Below are 14,600 nucleotides of genomic sequence, written 5' to 3' on the forward strand. Positions count from 1 at the left end.
TTGTCTCTCTTAACACTTTCCCTACTTCATTTTTTTTAAATGCAAGGCTTTGCAAAATGTCTCTTTAGATTTCTTTTGTGTTTTCTTTTTAAAAATCACATCATAAAAAGCATTTCTATTTAGGTCTGTTTTTCCATTAGCCGTTTGCCTTTCCCTAAAACTTTAACACGCCGACTCAGTGGACATGAGTTTGAGTAAACTCCGGGAGTTGGTGATGGACAGGGAGGCCTGGCATTCTGCAGCCCATGGGGTCAGAAAGAGTCGGACATGACTGCGCGACTGAACTGCAAACTTTAACTGTATTCTATGCTTAAATTACCTAAACACAGACACGTTCCACCACTTAAAATATTTTCAAATATTTTGTGTGTGTATGTGCTATTTAAGTTTTATTTGAAAAAATCAATGGTAAAACAATAAATTGTGGGAACTAAGTTTAAAAAAAACCCCAATCATCTCTAAAATTCTATTGAGACATTGTGCAAAAGTCAGACAGACCAATTACTAAGTAGACAATGCATGCTACACAATCACATTTAAATTAAGTTTTAAATATTTCTGAAATTCAATTTTTGTATTTCATTCCATTTTTCCTAATACACAGTTTTTCTATAAGAAAGTGAGAGGCACTGTCTGGATGATACACAAGTCTCTTTCATTTTTAATGAAAGAGTTTATGATCTACTGAAACTAGTATCCATGGCTTTCTTTAATCCAGAACATTATCATGTTAGGAGATTCTATTTCAGATTGGAAATATGGAAGGAAAATAAAGATCTAAACAGTAAAATCTGAAGTTTTGGCAACAGAATTTTAATTAGTGTTTGACAGTTTATTCCTGTGAAACAATTTTTAATCATCCTAATAATAGTGATAGTTCATTGAATGAACATGTTCCAGGAATATTATTTCTATTATTTCAACTGAACCTTATACTGGATAAGTGTATACTATCATGTTCATGCTTCATATTACATTTGTGATTCAGAAAAAAAATCAAGGCACTGAGAAAATATAAAACCTGCCCAACTTTAGCCCTTAAGTAAGTAGCAAAACTGGGTAAAGGTAAGACAGCCTAACTCCAGATTCCAAGTGTGTATTCCTCTGCCATATGCCTCCGGAGAAGGCAACGGCACCCCACTCCAGCACTCTTGCTTGGAAAATCCCATGGACGGAGGAGCCTGGTAGGCTACAGTCCATAGGGTTGCTAGGAGTCGGACACGACTGAGCGGCTTCACTTTCACTTTTCCCTTTCATGCACTGGAGAAGGAAATGGCAACCCACTCCAGTGTTCTTGCCTGGAGAATCCTAGGGACGGCGGAGCCTGGTGGGCTGCCGTCTATGGGGTCGCACAGAGTCGGACACGACTGAAGCGACTTAGCAGCAGCAGCAGCCATATGCCTCATGTGTTAGGCGGCCTGACAGAATTCCAATGAAATATCTTAATCATTTAGTTTTAAAATTTTATACATGAAGGGCCTAAATCAGTTGACAGTAAAATAAATAAAATCCAATATATTCATGATCTGAGCTTTTATCTAAAAACAAACCTCAAAGTTTGATTCCCCCAGAATAGAGAAGGATGTTTCATTTTCTCTTTGACTTTGCCATGTCATCCTTTGAAACTAGATTAACATATTTGTAGCTTAAATATAATAGACCAAAAATACTAAGTAACATTAACTTTTTTATTGCTTGAAATTAGGCTTTTTTTTTTTTTTGAAATTATGTTTCTTAATGTACTTCTATTGCAGTATTTCAAGAACAACTCTTTTTCCCCATGGTTAAGATTTTAAAAAATGTTATAATGCCAGCAACCATTTACTTATAAATTATAGCCAGAGATAAGATACCTCTAATTTTCCATTTGGTGGATTCCTGGGTAACATGAACATAATAAGGAATTCTGATTATATAGATCAACTTGACAGGAAATTGGAAATAGGTGCTAAAGGTTAAATTTATAGGTACACTGACGAGAAATGCAGGATACTGTAATCTATTGAACATGCCTTACCTAATAAACTTCCATGTCCTTCTTATCAAATGATTATTAACGGTTCTCTGTATGAAAATAATTCACCTTGTGCACTATGAATGCCTCATTGATTGAAAACAGCTTTCTAATACTGTACATATATGTGAAACTCAAAAATAAAAATGACCAATGAATTTGTCTTAATTCCAGAAATTAACTAATTTGCTTTCAAAAGTTAAGCTAGAATTAAAATTATGAATAATGAACACCAAACAGAAACTGTCAGATCCTCCACTGTCAACTGCCCCTTTCAATGCTGCTGTCAACAGCTGGTTCAAATGGCCAAAAGACCCCAGAAACAATTCAGGAAGGAATCATTCTTAAATGGATCCACATTTGTGGGAAAAAATGCTCTTCCTTTATACTCACTGCTCATTTTCTGTACTGAAATGTGACGTAGGAACAAATGTAAGAAATTATAACCTGCTTAGAGGCTTTTTACCAAGCCCAAACTCAATTTTTTGAAGCTTCTTACATGTTATAGGCATTTTAGTACAGATTATTACTAAATATGAGATTACAGTGGCAGTAGGACATTTTAATAAGATTACAACTTTAGTATCTGCCGTGACATTTTTCATTAATTTACCTAAATCTTTTATGTACCACAGTTCCCTTCTTATGTGACCATCTACCCTGAAGTAGGAAGAAATAAGTAGTGATGTACTCGGAATTTCTTTTGCAAAATCTAAGAAGTTATTATAAAAATACATGCTTTATATTACATAATTCAAATATTTCCAACATGGTAATGATAATAACAATGATGCTGAGTCTTTTTATAAAATACAAAGAAATTTTTTCAACAGTGAGTTTTCAACCTGTATCTTCTCTATGGGTTTTCTGCTTTTTAGAACTTTGGTTATGAGTGGTATAATAAAATTTGACTATAGATTTACACTTATAATAAAAATAAAAGTGCTACCAATATATACTAGTTCCCTATAATGACAGAAAAATGATAGCAACAATGTTTTAGATAAACTGTCATCAGAAAGCAAAGGGATAAAGAAAATCATTAAGAGATCATTTAAAAAACGTATTTGTTAGGATAAAAGAAAACTAAAGCGTAAAATTCCAAAGAGTCTTCTCTTTGAGCTTAACATGGTAGAAATATCATTCAAATAGTTTATCCCTGCAAGGAGATTACCTGTAATTCTGCCAAGGTCACTGCCAAGTTGTATTAATGGCCATGTTCAGTACATGTCAGTCACATGCGTTAGAGCTTCCTCCTTCTTCTTTTTCTCCTGCATAATGACCTCCCTCTTAATGCACACTGACAAATTGAGGTGAGTGAATATGTTTTTCCAAAATATAGATGGAAGAGTTCCATTCCTCCAACTCTCCTTTTTTAATTGTACCAAACATGTGAAGTGTAAAGTCTGGCAGGGAAGAGGTTTTAAATATTCTATTGTGAAAATTGAACCATTTTTGAAAATGGCACTCTGACTCTTAGAGGGAATTATTTGTGGTTGCACTGTGAATTTTCTTTCAAATGCACATTTGCTTTACATCGCAGCAAAAGCATGCAATATTTTTTAAGTGTAGGAATGACATTTTTTTAAATCTAAAAAATGTCACTGGAACACAGAGTTAGTAACAGAATGATTTAGTGTTCAATAGTTAAGCTCTATTGCAGATTTGTAATTTTCATTTATCAATATTATTCATCATTTACAGAAGAAATGTGAGAGTGTAGGCATATTGGCTTCTGAATACATCTACTGACTACAGTGCAGCAGCAGACTTATTTATGTACTTAGAGTAAAAATAGATTAACACATCTCCTTTACAGGGCTTACATTTAAATAGAATAAATCACACCCTCAAAGAATAAATGATATTCTAGTATGTTATAATAAGACCTGCTTGTAAGAGACATCTCTATTAAAAATTTACCACTTCAGTCCTGGAATACCAATTTAGTCCTGGTCTTGAGATTAGCAATATATTAAAAATATCTTGGGAATTAGCAGTTTCACTTCTCAATTTAATATGAGACTGATTTAATATGGCACTGATTTCTTTGTTTCACTTACATACTTTAATTCATCAAAACACTATTGAAATGATTGGGAAAGAAGTCATGAAGAAGCACTCCCCTGCTTACATCAGCTGACCTGAACAATATTTTAAAACTATATTTAGAAAAAGATAAAAAGAGCTGAGTACAGCGAGAATTCTCCATGCCAACTTCCTCTATTACCACTTTTCTTTTTTCATTTAGTAACTCATCTATAAAACAATGACTTCAAAAAAAGAGAGAGAGAGAATAATTTCAGGACCTCTGGAAAGAATTTTAACAGTCTGATAAGATACATAATTAGTTACAAGACTAGATCAGACACCAATCTATAAGCTTTCATATAAGATTACTACTTCTATTTTGTTTATCTCATTTATATTTGCACAATTTTTGGTAATGACTTGGGTCACAAATGAGTTACAAAGGAGTTTCTCAAATTTGAAGCTGAATACAAACAACTATTATTTAAGTTACAAAAATTGGATTTAAATCTATAGCTTTTATAAAGTACCTGAGTAAAAACTGGAAATATATAGAGTGCAAATAAATTCCATTCTGCAAACTTACAATTATAACTAGTAATTGGGCACAGGGTAATGTAACTAAAATTCATACACAATATTTTAGCTGAAATTTATAATCCTACACAATAACTTTTACAAAGATGATGTAGAATAATTTGCTATTTAAAAAAAAAATTCCCCAAAGGCACATTGCAGAGGAGGCAGTAAAGAGAATCTGCATGATTTAATAACCTAGTAATAATCTGTATCTGAAAGTCCAAAGCTATAGAGGCTGAAAACTGTTTAGTAGAAAATAACAAACCTACTTCCAGCAGTTTGTTTGAATGGATTCAACTCTCTAGTTATACAACATCTCTAACTCTGTAGAGTACTGGTAAACCTTATGTGGATATAAACCATCTCCTTTAAGATAAAAATTCACATTTTCACACAATGATGTCTTTCTACACAGAAATAATAGCAGGCAATATGGTAAATGCTTTATATGTAATATTTAATTCTAAGGTAATAAACTGAGACACATTTCAAAAACTTTCAGTAGTGGAACTTGACACTGCACAATGTTAACTAGCTATTTTCAACTTTGGTAAGCACATAAAAAAAAAAAAGCCATGTATTTATCCCCAGTGATGAGTGGGGCGCACTGATGAAAAAGAATACAATTTAGATTTTGGTCAAAAATTGACATACTGGAGGATAAAATTCTGTTTACTAATGACACTGTTCTCTGTGAAAGAGTTGGTTAAAAGATTTCCTCTGTCCATGGACTGATTGATATTTAGAGTTACACTGGGCCTGTGTGACACTATTTTGGTTTCTCAGATGGAAACAAAAATTCTTCAGTATTTCTGAAAAGAATATGGTGGTGCTCAGCACTTCAAAGTATTTTTAATTTATTTGTTTCTAGTTAATTTGAAAATAAATGACATCCATAAATTCACAAGCTTCAACTGTCTAAATCTTAAGAAGTCACATATCTAAATGCCAGCCCCACACGATTTTGGTTATTCTATTGAATGCTATGGTAAATCTTTCTTGTTTACAAGTATTAGAAATTGGTTTCTTTTTTAAAAAAGTCACACAGACATAATAAAATAAACTGAAAACATGTGATATGTGGCTAGTACAAAATGTCATCCAAGGCTTAATTTAAATATCTACAATAAAGGTTTCAATACATTTATCCATTTGATTTGTGTCTAAACATTCAACTTCATTTCAAAGGGATTAATGACTGACCCTATTGAAGTTCAGTTTTCTCTGATGTTTCAGGGAAATGAATCTGAAAATTCCTTCAGGAAATTATCTGTTGTTAATCAATATTTCAAAACTCATAAACTTCCAGGAATTGGTAAACCTGGTATTCCCTAGGTCTATTTCAAATTAAATAATATGAATTCAAACTGTTAGCATTTCACTGCAAGAATTAAAAAAACTTTGTAAAGGTAAATCAAGTAGTAAATCTGCCTTTAATGACTTTGTAGGGTGATGTAGGTAATTATAAAATCTATGTCCTAGACAAGCTTCCTCAAAAAGCAAAACCTAAAAATCTTTCAATGAAAAATTTCTTGAATATAAAAATTTAAAAAGGATAATGGTCATTGATCCTTGTGGCCTGAATTGTTCTACTTACATGTATTAATTCATTTAATCCTCAAAACAATCTTACAGAAGTACATTATCACATTGACTTCACATAAAAGGAAACTCGGACAAAGCAGACTTCTCTTGCAGAAGGTAAGCGGCGGGTCTGGGGTTGGAACCCCATACACAGAATGACTTCAGCATCCACCCTTTATGTCATGCTACAAAGAATTCAATATTTTAATAAAATCTGGTGTCTTACTTTGATCGCTTTAAGAGCACATGGCTGGTAACTGCCAAAGAAGACAAGAGAACGGAAGAATTCAGAGTTGGAGTAGATGCTAGAATGCCATTGCTCTTTAGCAGTGTCATGATGTGCAGAACGCCCTTCATTTTAAAATGGAGCCGAGAGAAACTTCTAGTCTCATGTACTGACTTTGACTTTGGCTATTCCTTTGACATACATTTCTACATAGATATGTACATATGTGTGTGTGCATGTGTATATATGTATGTGTGTCTTTCTGTATAACATATATAATTAAGGACTTATACATTATGAATTTTTAAATGAAGAATATGTATCTTTTCAATTTAAACCTTCTTCTGCTTAATTATTAGAATAATGCTAAGTCTTTGCTTTATGTTCCAGTAAATATCCACACATTTTGATATCAATCAACCTGTCTTACAAGTACTGGATAAAGATTTAGTGAATTTACTCAGTGAACACCTATCTGCTAAAATTTGACAGATTTTTCTACTAACTTTAAGCTCTACATGCTAACATTCTATAAACTATTTATGTAAATTTCACACTGTGTCTGACCAGCTAGCTAACTTAAGGTGCAAAAAGTCAATATTTTGTGATGTATACTTCTCTTATATTTTTAAATTAAAATAACTTATTCATTTATACAGTTGTGTGAAAAGACTATAGTTATTTATCCTAGGTATTTGAAACTATGAAATCTATTTTCAGCATCTCAAAAAGATTAACGGATTCTAACTGTACTAAAATGTACTGGGGTAAGTATTACTTGCATACGTGTGTGTGTACTCAGTCTTGTACGACTCTTTGGGACACCAAAGACTGGGGTCTGCTAGGCTCCTTTGTCCATGGAATTTTTCAGGCAAGAAAACAAGTGGGTTGCCATTTCCTACTCCGGGGGATCTTCCTGACCCAGGGATCAAAATCACGTCTCCAGCGTCACCGCTCAGGCAGGAGGATTCTTCATCACTGAGCCACCTGGCAAGCCAACTATTACTTGACGATTTATAATGCAACCAATACAATAAGACTCAATCTGTAGGGGCTTTATATATCTATAATGCAAACTATCAAACTGTATTTATATTTTAGGTTGCAACATCTCCAAAATGACAAATGGAAATTTAAATGACTAAAACTAACTGTACATGGAAATAATTGATGCAGAATCCTTTATATTCCTTAGTAGTATAGTTGCAAATGAAAGGTTATTAGTATCTACTCAGGTATTATAGTATGATTAAAAAATTTTAGAACTGTATGTTGAAGTGCATATTCAATATTCATTACCAACAGAATCAAACTTTATGTTTTAAAAAATTACATCCTTTTACTATATATCTTGTACCTCTTTTAATACAACTAAAACATTAATTTTAAAGCTACTTCTATTAACAAATATAAGGAAAAATATATATCTAAAAATACCAGTGGTAGAGATGCAAGTTGGGATGAAGATAGTACATGAAACAAACACAATGAGAGAAGAATCAGAAAAGTCAGAATCATACTCTGAAGTCAATTTCTATAAAAGAACATTCAAGACAATGTTCAACTTATGTAAACATGGCTTTCTGGCTGCCTTAACCATCATTTGAAATAAGTGACTATACAACAAGAAAACAATTTTAATAAGGATTTGTATCATAATTATTTTATTTTCCAAGTGATCATTAAAATGATACATATGCAGCTCTTAAGAATGTAGTGTTAAAATGGGGCTCTAGCTAGGGTGGGTACTTAATGGATAATGAGGTCTAGACTGGACTTGTACACCCTTGAACAAAAGACACTTATCAAACAGCTGTGTACACCTGCTAGCCAAATATCTTCCATTAGGACAACTGAGAAGAAATGTTCTGTAGCTACACAATACCCAGACATTCAATAAACTTAAAACAATAGTTAGTCTCTATACTTAAATGGATACAGGAAATTAGAAATTGTCTGAATAGATGAAAACTATGCAAAATAAAAATGAATATCACTTCTGGATAAAAATGTCACTGAAACAAATGTATCATGAGATTGCTGATGAAGAGTAAAACTTCGTCATTTGACAGTTGTTTTTCTTATTCCCTTCACATAGTGATGCTAAGTAACTAGCAGTGGAATAAGTAAAAGGTTTGAATCAGCTTTTATTAAGTGTTGACTTCACGTGTTTACAAAAAATACAAAACCTTTTCCAATGTACTTGGCTCCTCATATATTTATGGAACAAGAGATCAACCTAGGCAGATGTATATCACAAAACAAAAAATTTCAACTTATGTGAATCAACTGGATAAAATATAAACTCCAAACAGAACCAATAAGGTACACAACGTGAGTGGAGTGACGCATTGCAGCATGGTTTACTCTCTGAAGCGGCTCTATGTGCAGGAAGGAAGATAAGCAGCAGGCTGGGAGGCAACCTGGAAGGGCATCAGTCCCAGTGCTATCCTAGCTAACAAACCTGAAAGTGTGCTGTTAGTGGCGTAGTCCTGTCTGACTCTCTGCGACCCCATGGACTGCAGCCCGTCAGGCTCCTCTGTCCACGCAACTCTCCAGGCAAGAATACTGGAGTGGGTAGCTATTCCCTTCTCCAGGGGATCTTCCTGACCCAGGGTCTGAACCCACATCTCCTGCATTGCAGGCAGATTCTTTACAGTCAGAGCCACCAGGGAGGCAACAAGCCTGAAAAACTGGCACAAATTTATAAGAGCTTTGGAATTCTTTCTCAGTATTATATATTTTTAAATCACCATTATTAACTTCTGAGACTCTCTGAGACTGAAAGAATCTTGATAAATGCTACAGAGACTATGTCAAGAAACATTTTAAAATATATCTCACATTCAAGCTTATTTTCTTAAATAATCTGAAAATATTTTTATCTCCCCAAACTACTTTACTTTTTAGAAAAGAATCATTCAAGTTTTTAGGACAGTACTACATAAAGTAATAGGGTAATACTTTTCTTTTTAATAATTTTGGATACTTTTCCTTTATTCTTCACAGTTTCTTTTTCTAATTCAGAAGAATAAAATATCTAGTTGAACTGATAAGCAGAGTAATTTAAAAGGCAGTGAATAAAATAATGTACTTCGTGTTGTGTGAATTTTTTTTCTCTTCATTCATATTCCTGCAGTTTGAATTATGCACAAATTATGGTCCAACTCTAGATGGTTCAGAGAAAAATCTGAAAGGATTTTAAAAGCCATGAAGTTAATAAACACCACTGACAAAAACTTTTGAGTTAAATATATATAGGAGTACTGTTTTTAGATTCATAAAATTATGCAGCAAGGTACTCTCTATTAATTTAACAAATTTAGGCACTTTCTGATCATGAAATCCATTCTGCAAAATGTCTAATTCAAATAAATCCTATGCATAATCTCCACTTTCCTGCAGGAGCAAATCACCTCATGACCAGAACTTAGAAGAGATTCTAAATTCAAGTCTCACCAAATTTTTCCTCAATTTAAGTCAATTCATGTAGACTACCCATCTACAATATGTTTGCGGAAACTTCTCAGTCATATCAGGGGAGCCCAAATGAACAAGACTTCACAAACATTATTATTCAGAACGAAGTGAGTGGAAGAATTCATTTGCTCATTTAATAAAGTATCTATTAACCACATGCCTGGCAGGGTCTAGATTTTGGGCACATGGGCAATAAAACTCAAATCTGGCCTTGGACATTCCTGGAGGAGGCAATCCAGTAAGTTTATCAGGGGCTACGGAAGACAGCAGAGTTCAGCTGGTAAGGTATGGAGTCGCTGCTGGCTCAGAGGGCAAAGAATCTGCCTGCAATGCAACAGACCCGGGTTTGATCCCTGTGTCGGGAAGATCCCCTGGAGAAGGGAATGGCAACCCACTCCAGTATTCTTGCCTGGAGAATCCCATGGACAGAGGAGCCTGGTGGGCTACAGTCCATGGGGTCACAAAGAGTCAGATACAACTGAGCAACGTTCGCTTTCCACACACTGGAGCCCAAATGCCACTGTGCTAATGGTAGGTTAGTGAAATCCTTCTTGACACTCTCATCCAGGTGCACATGCTTGCTACTTGCCTTCAGCCTTCTTCAGTTATATCTTGGGAAATTCTCTTACTTGTATATTCCACATTGTTAGCTAAAGATAACTAATAAACATTGAGAGTGATGCTTATTATATATCTGAACAGAAAAAGCTATCCTAAAAAGCTGTTATAAACTAAGAATACTTGTAAAGGTCTCCCCAGGAAGGTGGGAATTCTGCACTTTAAAGGAACACTGTATATGATTCTGAGGTCTGTATGTACTAGACTGCATTGTGAAAACTAGAAATTATTTTCATTATTTCCACAAAAATTCCATCTGCCTCATCAGGGAAAGACTGAAGGCAAAAGAAGAAAGTGGCAGAGGATAAGACAGTTAGATAGCATCACTGACTCAATGCACGTGAACTTAAGCAAACTCCACGAGATAGAGGAAGACAGGGAAGCTTGGTGTGCTGCAGTCCATGGGGTCGCAAAGGAGTCAGACACGACTTAGTGACTGAACAACAACATTAGAGACTGCTTTGGCTAAGCATTACTGGCGAAGGAAAGTTTGCACAGTCCAATCCAGCTATTTGTATTACAACACCTGTACGGTGTTTAAAAAAATTTCTATAAGTGTACAATGGGTTTCTGTGGGCTCATGTGAGAAGTTAACCATGTAAAGACTGTTTTCAGGAAAAAAAAATTATCTGTTTCTAATTATAAAATATATTGGAGGACCAAAGTATTCATAAGTGGGGGACTTGACTGCATCATTGGGTGCATAGTGGCACACTACAGTCTACACTCAAAAGGCAAGCATACAGTGACAAGGTACTTTCAAGATCTTCCTTTAAGATCAAGTTTAAGAGTTTTCTCCTCTGTTAAATATTTCTAGAATCCTCATGCAATAACAGCTGGACCTTTTATTCCCTGCATTATCAGAGACAGCAGAACCAGCAGGCCAGAAAAATCAGAGGGAATGTAGTTTCACACATGAAAGTTCCTACATTAATTCAAGAATGCAAGAATTCTATATTAGAAGGAGAATATTTCTTTTTTCAATCTCCTACATAATATCCCAGTTTGTAACTGTGTGTGTGTGTGTGTGTCCGTGCGCGCGCACGCGCATGTGCACGCACGCTCAGCTGTGTCTGTCTCTTTGCTGCTCCATGGACTGTAGCCCGTCAGGCTCCTCTGTTCATGGAATTTTCCAGGCAAGAATACTGGAGTGGGTGGCCATGCCCTCCTCCAAGAGGATCTTCCCAACCCAGAGACTGAACCCACGTCTCTTGCATCTCCTGCATTGGCAGATGGATTCTTTGCCACTGTGCCACCAATTAACCAGTTCATAATATATAAAATATTAAATATTCACTGCTATCTCATCCTAGGAGATGTCAATAATTTGGAAACTAGACTGATACAACTAATTGTACACATTGAGAAGTTGTTTTGGAAGAGAAAAACTTCTTTTCGCAGGTATGACTTATATGTAAGGCTAATGGCAGCAAAGACTGCAGCTGCTAATATATGTGTTCATTTAGGAACAAGTCCAAAACTCCTGAGGTTTTGTTTTTGTTTGGGGGGGGGGGATGAATTCATTAGTGTTCAACAAAGGACAGACCTTAGTTTTTTTTCTTTGAGAACATAACAGACACATGGGATACTATAACAGACATTCATACGTTCCTTATACAACTCAATAAAGTTCTCTAGTGCATTCCTCAATAAAAATTTTTAAACCTTATAGGCCTTATCACTTTATTAAATACTTGCTCCGAGTAGGAAAGAGTATAAATTTCCTTTATGTAATGGAAATACGCTATATTTTTATGGCCAGTTCAACATTCAAATAATGAACAGAAACACCCATGAAGTGCTATGTTCTGCAGGTAGGAAAAAAGCAGCAGTTTCTTTTACATAATGGAAATATATTGCATTTTACAGCAGATTCAACATTCTAATAATGATAAGTGCCAATGAAATGAATGAAGTGCCTTCTAATTTTCTTCCACGTCCCTCAAGGCTGGAAAAAGAACAATCCTGCCACTTCGGTGAACAGGTGAATACATGAATGAAACTATTACTTTGTAGGTTTCTTTCTTTTTTTTTTAATGGCAAGGTAGTTCTTTGGCACGCTGTTCCTAATTACCAGGAAGCTGTGCCTGCAGGCCACAATGTTGGGTTTGTCCATTCCCTGTTGCCTTTAACATTTTCCCCTTCTAGAATCATAAAATAAAATGAACTGGGTTTTGTTGCTTTGTTGGTTTTTTTTTTTGAAACTGTAAATTTTTTCACTTTAACAAATGCCGTATTCCAGAGCCTACCTTTCAGACACAACCTTAGGTCATGTCTGTGTGCCAACTGCAGCCACTGGGTTCGGTCAGACTCTGCAGGGCTGCCCTGCCCAGCAGAGCCCCGTAGCCATGATCTGGAAGCATCAGCCCCACCACGTGCGTGACATTAAGATGATCCACAGCAATCCTGCAAGACTACATTTTAAGGAGAGCTTCCAATTTGCTGTGGTTGGCATGACCTAATTTTGGCTTGAAAGGTACATTTTTTTCCCCTCTGGGTTTTACTGACTACATATTGGAGAGAAAAAAAAATTATGTTCTTAAAGGGATTCTTACTCTTCCCTTTCTTAAGGAAATTTAGGGAATTTAACAACTGTTGGCCTCTGGCTAACACACGAACTAAAGTCTTTTTCCAGCTTCGCCTACATCTTGACCCCTCGTGCCAAATATTTCACGCAGTCTATTTATAAAGTTCATCACTTCCCCTGTTACTTCATCTTTAGAAATGCCAATAATTTAGAAACTGGAATGATGCAGCTGGTCTTACAAACTAGTAAAAGGAAGATTCTACAGAAGAGATAATTTCCCTTTGTATAACTTCAGAAATCAATTTATTTTCTTCTCAATTTTATAGCTAGAAGGGAGGTAATGCTAATATTCCTATTACTTAGCTCACCGTAGTGTTTACAGATGATTCAAAGTCCTAAAGATTTTGAATGTTAACAGTAGTTCTTAACCCTGTCTGCACATCTGAATTACTTGAGATACTTTCAAAAATGACTGATCTCTAGACCCATCCTAGACCAATGAAACTGGAAATGTTGGAGCTGATTCCGCAGCACTGTTATTTTTTAAAAGCTCTCCAAGAATTCAAATGTGAAGTCAGATCTGAAGTCTACTCCATTAAAATCTCTTAGAAATATAGCACCCCATTACAGGTATGTTGTAGCATTATTTAATTTGGGTATATATGTTCCTGAAATTTACTAGTCTATTTATGAGCCAACTGCCATGAAAACATTTCTCAGTTATTGAATGATGTGAGAAAAAAGAGCTCATCTGGATAACCTCGCGGACTCTCAACAGATTTGTAAGTTGCAATCATAGAAAGCTCTGCCTTTCTGAGATAAAACAGTACTGATAAGTATGTCACTCTTCTGGAAAACCGGCATCAAGAGCTTCGAGGGCTTAAAAATCTCTTGTTTTCATTTGGATCATACTGATTTTTTGGAGAGTTTCCAGTTGCATTAAAAAAATAAACTCACCTTATGATATTTACTGACATAAATCTCTAATAACATGCTAATTGAATTCAATGCTGTGTACTTCATTTACTCAAAGTGATAATTTTCTTCCTGTATGTGTGGTATTAATGCATTATCTATCCAGTTCACTTTATGACTTCCAGAAAAATCAACCCATTAGATCAAAGTTCCTGGTCTTTCATAACTAATTTAATTCTCTACTCTAGTCACTGGGATATGATTAACCAAGCAGTGTAGTTCAGTTTCCCCTCTTTCTTCCCAATAGGAAGCTGGACTTATAAGGGATCTGGTTTGTGAAAATAACATGGTCTAGGAGCTGAAATGAAAAGTTTGTTTACAGACTTGGAAGCTTATTCCATTATGTCATTAAGACCACCATCTAACCCCCTTTATATAAAATTGGATGTGGCTCATTTCACAGTACAGCTTCCTATGAAAAAATGCAACATGTTCCTATGCTACTTGTGGGACCAATATATTTATTTCCTCTGCATGTCTTGCCTTTTCTGTCTTCTGAAGCTGTGCGTGTGCGTTGTATGTTTGTTTGGCAATATAGAAAGAACAAGTCCAGTTTCTTGGATTCT

The 14,600-nt window shown here is 35.0% G+C and overlaps 1 protein-coding gene across 29 annotated transcripts in view; it reads right to left on the reverse strand.

The window, feature by feature from the left end:
- Positions 1–14,600, reverse strand: part of MEF2C (myocyte enhancer factor 2C) — a 176,163-nt gene that overhangs the window by 120,063 nt on the left and 41,500 nt on the right. The window lies entirely within an intron of this gene.

The sequence above is a fragment of the Giraffa tippelskirchi genome, chromosome 6, assembly GCF_054371585.1.
Source record: "Giraffa tippelskirchi isolate mGirTip1 chromosome 6, T2T-mGirTip1v1.2.pri, whole genome shotgun sequence".
Classification (NCBI taxonomy): domain Eukaryota; kingdom Metazoa; phylum Chordata; class Mammalia; order Artiodactyla; family Giraffidae; genus Giraffa; species Giraffa tippelskirchi.